We start from the raw sequence: 9,763 nt of genomic DNA on the forward strand, positions 1-9,763 counted from the left end.
GATGACTGCCCACTACTTCATATCTTGGAACTTTTCCATCTTCCCAACTAGCTTTTACTCTTTTGAAATTTGCTCTTTCAACTGCATGTTTCCTTACCCTTTTCTTGAGTTGGGCAATCTCAAGATTGGCAAACACTAATTTCTTTTTGACCTCCTCAAAGCTACATTCTTCTTCATGAGTGATAACTGCCTTGTTTCTGTCATCTTTTTGCACTAGTGATGATTGTACTAATGGAACCACAGGATCTTCAAGGAACTTTTCTACCTCCCCCGTCTCACTTACCTCTGGCTTTGCCTCTTGTAACCTTCTTAAATGTCTAGTCACAGGCCTTCTTGGGTTGAAAACAAACTCTGATACCTAGTCATCAAATTGGAGTTTTTTAGAAGATTTAATTGTTTTTGTTTTGTTCTTACCTGCTTCAAATAAATCTGCTTGGACCAGAGGGGACTCTTCTATGTCGATAGCCTGGAGGAGATCATTCAAATTTCCCTTTAAAGCTAGGATTTCATCAATAATAACTGTTTTCCCCTTTTCCTTGGCTAATTGACTTCTGATCACTCTTCTTTGGACTGTTTTATCAATAGAATACTCTCGTACCACTTCCTTCATCTAAACTTTCTTCTTTTGTGACTGTTGAGGGGTATCTTGAACCATTAGTGGTGTCATAGGCTCCTTCACTTGCTTTCTGGCTTTCAATTTCACAAACCTGCGTGATCTTGCTTCCTGCTGGTGACTTACTACTGGTGAAGATATTTCCTTAGCCTTAGGGCTAAGGCCTATTTTAGTTCTAAAGCCTATCATAAACAAGAAAGCAGACCATTCTCTACCTATCTTCTAAAGCTCATGTAAAACAATTAATTTGATCAAACAATGATGGAACAACGAGGTTTCACAAGCTTCTTTCTTTAATTGAATCTTATCAGACATCTTGCCTAACCTATGAAACAGATAAAAAGGAAGGTCTAGAGATATTTTCCTAGAGAAATGTAATAGAAGCTTAAAATGGTAAGAGTACACCTTATGGTATCTCCCTTCACAGGTAAAATATCTTTGGATGCATGAAAGTAAGTTGGCATATGAATCTTTTACATAGCTTTTGGGCACTGATTTGGTTAAGTCTGAGTCTATGTATTCTGGCTTCAGAAATTCCTTGCAAGGTGCCATTTCAAATTTGAAGTTCTTAAACCATCTCTCTTGGCCTCTAGGGATCTCTGTGACTGTAGATATAACCTCAGGAGAAACTGGTATTTCTAGCACTCCAACCTTTGAATTCAAACCGGTGAAATTAAAGGAAAAATCCTTGGTTACTTGAATGTGACCTCCCTAAAACTTTTCACAGAACCTCCAGCAGCCCACCTGCTTGAATGCATCTTCAACCTCTCTGTTCCTCATGAGAACATCTAAGCCTTCAGGCTCAGCTCTAAGACACCGGCCTGATCTATGATTTTTCTTTTCTTCAGAAATTTCTGTGAGACCCCTGCAAGGAGACTTGAAATAACTTGCACTATCTTAATTTGAACAATGCCTTGCTTGAGTTGAAATGGAAAACTGTCCCGCTTGAGCTTTCAAAGAATTCTGGTGAATGTCGTCCCTAAGCTTGCCAATTGTCTCTTATGCATGAAAGGAACACGAAAAATACCAAGACCAATTCACCTTACCTTACCCTTTTTGAAATTTGAAAAGAGTGCGTACAAAACCCCTAACGAATCTAATGATGAGAGTGAAAGACTGCATGTGATAAGCAAGGTTCATGGACTAACACCTAATGATGAAACGTTAGCGGATTTTGATGGATTTGACAGCTAGACAAGATTTGGCATGAATCCCCGATTTCGTAGCGCATCCAGTGCAAATTCTAGGTTTTGCACTATGAAAACTCCTAACTACGAATCCTTGATTTTGTAGCGCACATGGTGTATTTTCTGAGTTTTTCACTACGAAAACTCCTAGGCAATTTCGTAGCGCATGTCAATTTTGAAACAGCCTTAACACATGACACTTTTGAAATAATGTGGGATCAATGATAGGTAAAACAAGATTGTTTACCTTATTTGATAATGAGAACAAGACTCCATTCTATGATTCAGACTCCTTAAACAAAACAAATAAAATAACTTGACCAAGACTAACATAAAACTTCGGAACAATACCAATTGTCCAAAATTTTGGAATTTTTTTTAGTGATAACAACCAACAACACTCTTAAGAATCATCCCAACCACACGAGTATCATGCCCTTGGGTCCCACTGAGTTGTTAAGTTATTAAACCTATGAATGGTTCCATGCTATGGGAATGCCAATGTCCAAAGAGCTCTGGATGCTCCCACAAGGCTGCATGCTTATGTCTAGCGACTATTTCCAACACACCTATGCTAGAGTCTGCTAGATTTAAGGCATTTTTCAAGCCCATAATTCTGACCACTTCCCAAAACTTTTTGTAGCTTCCAAAATCCATTAAACACATGATGACAATACTAATAAACCAAAAACTAACTCTAGGGCTAGGCCTGACCATCCCCAACTGGGGCTGACATTCTCTCAAACACTTGGCATCAATGAAATCTACAGGAAATGAATATAAGACAGAGAATAAATGACTGAAAAATCTTATGAGACATGACAAGAAGGATCACCACCTTCCCCCTTGAACGGTTATGACATCAATTAGGTCTTGCATCCATCATTTTCACAATTACAAGTAAATACATAAAATAACCATGAAATGAACTAGCCAATTAACCATGCTTATAACCAACATAAAACCATGGGAATAATAGTGGGATAAAAAACATTAAATCCACGTATTAATAAGTACAAAAGAAAGAAAACTTATCTTTTATTAAACATAGGCAATTCCGACCAGGTTCGAGACTTCCACATACCACCCACCCGTAGACATGGCTGAACCAAATATTTCTTTCAACCAATCACCCTCATGCCATATTCCAACCATGAACATGGGATCTCATGGAAAAACCAATCCAAAAACAACCAAGTGAATCTAGAGGTTAAACCACCTCCACTCTCACTAATTCATGGTCACACTGAAGTCAGTGCTCCAATCACAAAAATAAACTAAACTTGGAATGCCATATGGAATCCATCACTATCCTTAAGGAATTTTCTATCTCCTTCTCTCTCAGGCTTTACCACAATCCAATCCTGGATCATTAGGTCCTAAACCGAGACATCTACCTCAGTATTTATTGTGTATCCTGCCAAAACTAGTCAAGGGATTCCTATGCCTTTGGGAATGAACCTTGAGACCACCTGGATTCCGAAATCCATCCAACAATTCTAAAGCTCAAAATAGAGATCAATATCCTAACACACCATTACATCTATAAGAAAGGCAAGGCTAGGTTAAAAACCATTGTCATAATCCAACAAAACCATGCCAACGATAATAAGAGAACCATACACCAACATGCAGAACCATGCATGTCAAAACCAACCAGGAAATCACACATGCAATATGTTACCTACAAGTATTCCTGTTGAAGCTGCTTGATCCTTCTCTTCCTTGCTTGATCCTTTCTTTCCTTCCTTTCCCTTTTCTTTCGTTTCCTTCCTTTCTCCAAAGCTAGAGTGCTCCAAGAAAACACTGTGTCCAAGAGTGGGAGAGAGAGAGAACAATGAGAGAGCTCCAAAATTAAATTGATCAAGATTACACTGACCAAGCCTTTACTAACCAAGGCTACACTGACCAAGCCTACTCACTGATGCTCAAAATCCTTTTTATCAATGAGGCCTCTATTTTCTTCATTTTCCATTATTTTCCTTCATTTTCTTCCTCACATGCAACCTATAACCTTTCACCTCCCTTTTCTCCTAATTTCCTTTATTTTCATAAATAAATGTGACGAAAATGCCTTTTTGCCTCTTTAATGCCTTTGCCTTTGCCTTTTTCAATTTCCCTCAACCATAAACACATATAGTTATGCCCACTAGGATATCTTTTCCCAACATTTAGCTTGGAATACGTGTCCCTCACCCGTGGTCTTATTTTTCCTTTATTAACTTTTATTACGTGGAATTTTCACCAGGGTTGTTACAGAACCCTCCCCCTTGGGGAACACCATCCTTGGTGTTAAACCACACCAATACCTCAACAAAACCGATGAAAAACAAACATAATTCCCATAGAACTTTATAACTTAGCCCCTTGCTGTATTTACAATGAAAGACATGCTCAAAATTAAAACATCATGACAACATGACCAGATAAAAACCATACTGCTTACTCGAGTTTTATAACATAGTTCATAATAGTATTTACAATAACCACATATACACATATGCACATTTTCTAAACCAGCAAATAAAAGAATATGATGCCTCCATCTGCAACGAGGGGATTTCTATAGGGATTAATGCATGGGTGGTTGTGGCTGGAATACCCTCAAGGATCTTCCCAGGATCCAAGGCTGACCGTTTTAGATTAACTCCAATTGTCACAAAGAAGAATACATAATCCATATCAATGCATAATAATCATAGCAAAGAAGAGAGATTACCTCAGTCCTCGGTGTAGCCTCGTTGGAGAAAACAATGTAGCAAAGTGGAAGGGCCTTTTTCTAGCTCATAGATCATCACCTGAACATAAACAAGATGGAGAGTAATCCTACAAAATATAAACTATGGAAATTAAAGCATCCATACATAAATATATAAGACAACATTAATCTAAGCTACTTATAAATTATGGTATTGAATCAACATGTATATAAACACTACATCAACACCATCAAGTAGACAACACAATAGTAGATCTATATTATTATATTGAAGACGAATAATTAAAACCATCTTGGTTGGATCAAGCTTCCTCTAGTCCTCAAGCTTCTCTCTCGCTCTCTCAACCTCTTGGCAACATAACAACTATATCTCATACAAATTTTCAACAATCATTTGACAACCATTTGACCTCCATCACAATGCCCAAGCCTCCAATATATAGATGATGAGAGTCTTATCCTTTCCAATTTTATCATGAGTTCCATTGAGGAAAAATCTGGGATGTTTCCTTGCTTTATTTCTCTTTCCCTTTCCATGAGACTCCATTAGGAATAGAAATGTCCTTAGTTAGGTCGGAGGTAGATGTTTCTTGCTTTTTGGGTTGACATTTGAGTGAAAAACAGAGTGTCAGTCAGTCAACCCACTCTTTGACCTCCAGAATCTCACAAATCTTGGGTAACATGCCCTTTAGGCAAAACAATGATTTAACCTAGGGACTAACACCCTTGGCTAGTGCATGGGGAGCATTCTAACTCCTCTTGCCTATTTCTGGGGTGTGTTACCTTGGAAAATAGGCCTGTGAATTAGGTCATGTCTTTAACCAAACTGTCTTTCTCCTCTGAGATGATGAGGAGGTCATTTTCTTGTATAATAGATGCCCCCTAAAGTGTGAGTTCAGAGATGAAGACGCTGACTGAAATACTTTATGAATTTTGTTTGGAAAAAGAGAGAGAGGATGAGAGATTTAGGACTGTGGGAAACCTAAAACAACCCACATATGTCAAAAATATAAAATCATGTCCTGAATCAGGCATTCCCATGCTCAATACTTATTCTAGAGTGATTTCTCAAAAAAGGTATGATGATAATGTCCACTGATAAACACAATGTGGAATTGTGTCATAATATGATCATCCTAACGATCTGTCTCCAAAAACAATATACGCAGCTTACGAGAGGAAACAAGGTTGAGTGATGCAAGCCTCTATCCAAGGTCTTGGTCACCACTTTATCTGAACAACATATTTATGCACATGTGAATAAAGGAGTTGATGTCGAACATGTGAGAAATCGTCTAATTACCAGTCAATAATGAAAACTGTTAACAGACACAAGGATGGCCACTGATCATGATGATGGTCTCCAAGATGCACAATACGATACAAAGAGTGTGAAGAATGATGTTTTTGTCGAACACTCGTAGAATCATTCAACTGGGACCCAATTATGAAAACCACCAATCAAACACAAGGTAACCTACCACTAATGATTGCAAGGTACAATGTACTGATATGTTTCTAGATCTGCTTCCTAGATAGAGTGTTGGAGTTGATAGGAAGAGACCTATTGAAAGGTAGGCAATTGTTGGAAATAATACTGAGAGGGGGGGTGAATCAGTATTATCTAGCAATTTAATAAATCTTCCTTATTTGATCTTTGAATTATTTTAGCATGTCAGTACCATAAAATAATGAGCATGAAAAACAGATAGTCACACCAAAGAACACAAGATGTAAGGTGGAAACCCAATGTGGGTGAAAACCACCTGTTGCAATATGTCTCTATCTTCTTTCAATTTAGAAACTTCTTTTACAATGATTTTGTACTGGTGCAGTCCTTTACCAGTACGCAGGCTGCAACCTGCAGAGAGCTACAACTCTCTCTCTCTCTCGTTTTCCAGTCTACTCCTGGAAGGGAGCTACAACCCCCTACTTCTTTTCATAAAGCATCAGATGATCAACAAGTACATAACAGATATAGATCACTACAGATATCAGATCAGCAACAACAGAACTAACCCAGAACACCTTATCAATAGAGAAATTCAATCAACAGAACATCTTAAAACAGAGACGCAGTTTTTCTTTCTGTGGCCTGCGACCAGACGCCGTTAACCTTCTGCTACTCTGCGTCCACACGCAGATATCCTTCTGCTCCGCTGCGTGCCCATGCACTGTTCCTTTGACTGCTCTGCGTTCTGTTGCTTCAGGGACGCACCCGAAAACAATATCGCGCCGCGTCCTTCTGCTTCAGAGACGCCCCTGAACCTTGATCGCCTTGCGTCCCCACGCAGGTCTCTCTCTACTGTGCTGCGTCTCGGCGCACTTGCCCTTTACAGTACCTGCGTCCCGGTGCACTTTCCCTTCACTGAACCTGCAACCCTTTAGATATAAATGATATGAAGGCTTCAGGACAAACCCAAACAGTCAGATCTACAGATCTGATCATGCGCCATAGAGATCACAGTCCATTAGAAGATTCGCCCTCTTAGATCTGGACTAGATCTCACCAAATAAGATATTCAACCCAAGACAATTGCACAATCCAAATGAACACCTTTGCTTTATATAGGCAAGCTCCTCCCCAAAACATGGAACAATACCACGAGCCGACACCATAGAAACACAAAACCGTCGGCTAGATACCACACAAGAAACCTCCACGAGCTTTTCTCTGCCTTGAAATGTGTGCACTGGGTAGACGCACCCCCTGAACGGCTGGCCGGCGTCCCTGGACGCGGGTTCTGCATGGTATACCTGCGGGGACGCACTTTCTGAACCGATAGTCTGCGTCCTTCTTAATTTTTAACAAACTGAGAGCCTTACCACTGGAGTTGCCATCAAGTACAACATCTGTAACATACATTCATACCAGAAAACATAATGCCAACAATCTCCCCCTTTGGACTTGATGGCAACCTCACAAACTTCAGCTTCATTCTCCCCCTTTGACATCAAGGGCAAAGGGTATGCTCCCCCTAAGCTCATGCTCCCCCTGAATATGAACCAGATCTGCAGCAACGTACCAGCATGAAAGAGATAGAGACATATTGCAGCTATTTCCAAGATCTCCTTCTCCATAATGCCAACAATGCATTATGTGCTCCCCCTGAGCCTTGTACCACCAATAAGAAGATGTTCAACAATAAGATGATGCATCAACAACCCCCAGCTTTTGCCTGAGGTATTCAAATGTGTCCCTGGGCAATGGTTTGGTGAGAATATCAGCAACTTGTTCCTTGGAAGGAACATACTCCAACTTGACTTTCTGTTCAAGCACTTGTTCCCGGAGAAAATGGTACTTGATTGGTATGTGCTTGGTTTTTGAATGCATAACAGGGTTCTTTGAGATGCTGATTGCACTTGTATTATCACATAAGATGGGGATTGGTGGAGTACAAGTGATTTGAAAATCCTGCAAAGTCTGCATCATCCAAAGGAGTTGGGTGCAACAAGATGCAGCAGCAACATATTCTGCTTCAGCTGTAGATAAGGCAATGGAACTCTGTTTCTTGCTGAACCAAGATACCAGTCTGGAACCCATAAAGAACGCACCACCACTTGTGCTTTTCCTGTCATCCACGCTTCCGGCCCAATCTGCATCTGTATAAGCATGAAGAGTAAGATCTGTATCTCTAGGATACCATAAGCCATAATTTTGAGTCCCTTGAAGATATTTGAAAATTCTCTTTACTGCCTGAAGATGAGTCTCCTTCGGATTTGCCTGAAATCTTCCAACTATTCCAACTGCATGCATGATGTCCGGTCGGGTACCTGTCAAATATAGTAAACTTCCAATCATAGATCTATAGGTTGGTTGATGTACTGCTGCAGATTCATCATTTGCACTGAGACTACATCCTGTGACCATGGGTGTACATACTGGTTTTGCATCTTCCATGCCATATTTCTTCAAAATCTGCTTGAGATACTTGGTTTGAGATAAAAAGATTCCTCCTTCCTTTTGTTGTATTTGCAAACCAAGGAAATATGTCAGTTCTCCTAGCAAGGACATTTCAAATTCTTTTTGCATGACCGAGGCAAAGCTTTGACTCATAGCTTCTTCATTGCTGCCAAAAATAATGTCATCTACATACACAACAAGTATTAGCAATTTGTCATTTTCAACTTTTATATACAGATTGCTATCTGCTGAACCTTTTGAGAAACCTTGTTGATGAAGATATTTGTCCAATCGGTAGTACCAAGCCCTTGGAGCTTGTTTGAGACCATAGAGAGCCTTTTTCAATCGGCATACAAGATTTGGATCATTTCCAAGAATGAACCCATCTGGCTGTTCAATGTACACTTCTTCTTCCAAGTCTCCATTCAGAAAGGCTGATTTCACGTCCATTTGAAATACTTTGAAGTTTTGAAAACTTGAGAGAGCAAGGAACATTCGGATGGCCTCAAGTCTTGCAACAGGAGCAAAAGTTTCTTCAAAGTCTATTCCTTCTTGCTGTGCATACCCTTTACAAACAAGTCTGGCTTTGTTTCTAATTACTTCTCCATTTTCATTCAATTTATTTTTGAAGACCCATTTTGTTCCGATAACATTCTTATCCTTTGGTCTAGGAACCAGCTCCCAAGTGTTGTTCTTTTCGATTTGCTCAAGTTATTCGTCCATTGCTTTCACCCAACATTCATCTTTGCATGCTTCTTTCACATTTTGTGGTTCAGTAGAGGAGAGTAATGCCAAATAGCTTGAGGCTTCTGCAACTGTTCTTCTTGTTTGTACACCTGCTTCTTTCTGCCCCACAATCTGAGATTCTGGATGATTCTTCTGAACATATCTGGATGGAGTTTTCTCTTCTATTCTTGTCTGCTCCTCTGGTTCTTCTTGAGGTTCTCCTTGGGGTTCTTCTTCTTCATTATTCTGTCTTTGAGGGTAGCCTTCATCTTCTTCTATATCTTCATGATGTACTTGCCTAGGAATATATCCCTTCTCATCAACCACTACATCAATGTTGTCAACAATTCTGCCAAGTCTTTTATTGTAGCATTTGTATGCTTTGCTATGTGGAGAATAGCCAAGAAGAGTGCCTTCATCTGCTCTAGGTTCAAGTTTGCCAAGCTGCTCATCAGTATTCTTGATATAGCATTTGCTCCCAAAGATTTTGAAGTGCTTTACCGAAGGAGTCCTGCCACTCCAAAGCTCATGAGGAGTTTGAGTGCTATTCACCCGGACATTTGTTTTGTTGAGAATAACAACCGCAGCATGTGCAGCTTCACCCCAGAAAGTTG

The 9,763-nt window shown here is 39.8% G+C and overlaps 1 pseudogene; it reads right to left on the minus strand.

Moving 5' to 3' along the window:
• LOC149158579 (serine/threonine-protein phosphatase BSL3 pseudogene) overlaps positions 1–610 on the minus strand; it is a 171,343-nt pseudogene extending 170,733 nt beyond the window's left edge.
• Positions 611–9,763: the final 9,153 nt, after the last annotated feature.

The sequence above is a fragment of the Pinus tabuliformis genome, chromosome 5_2 (assembly GCF_031772625.1).
Source record: "Pinus tabuliformis cultivar Carrire ecotype Pingquan chromosome 5_2, CPIR1, whole genome shotgun sequence".
Lineage (NCBI taxonomy): Eukaryota > Viridiplantae > Streptophyta > Pinopsida > Pinales > Pinaceae > Pinus > Pinus tabuliformis.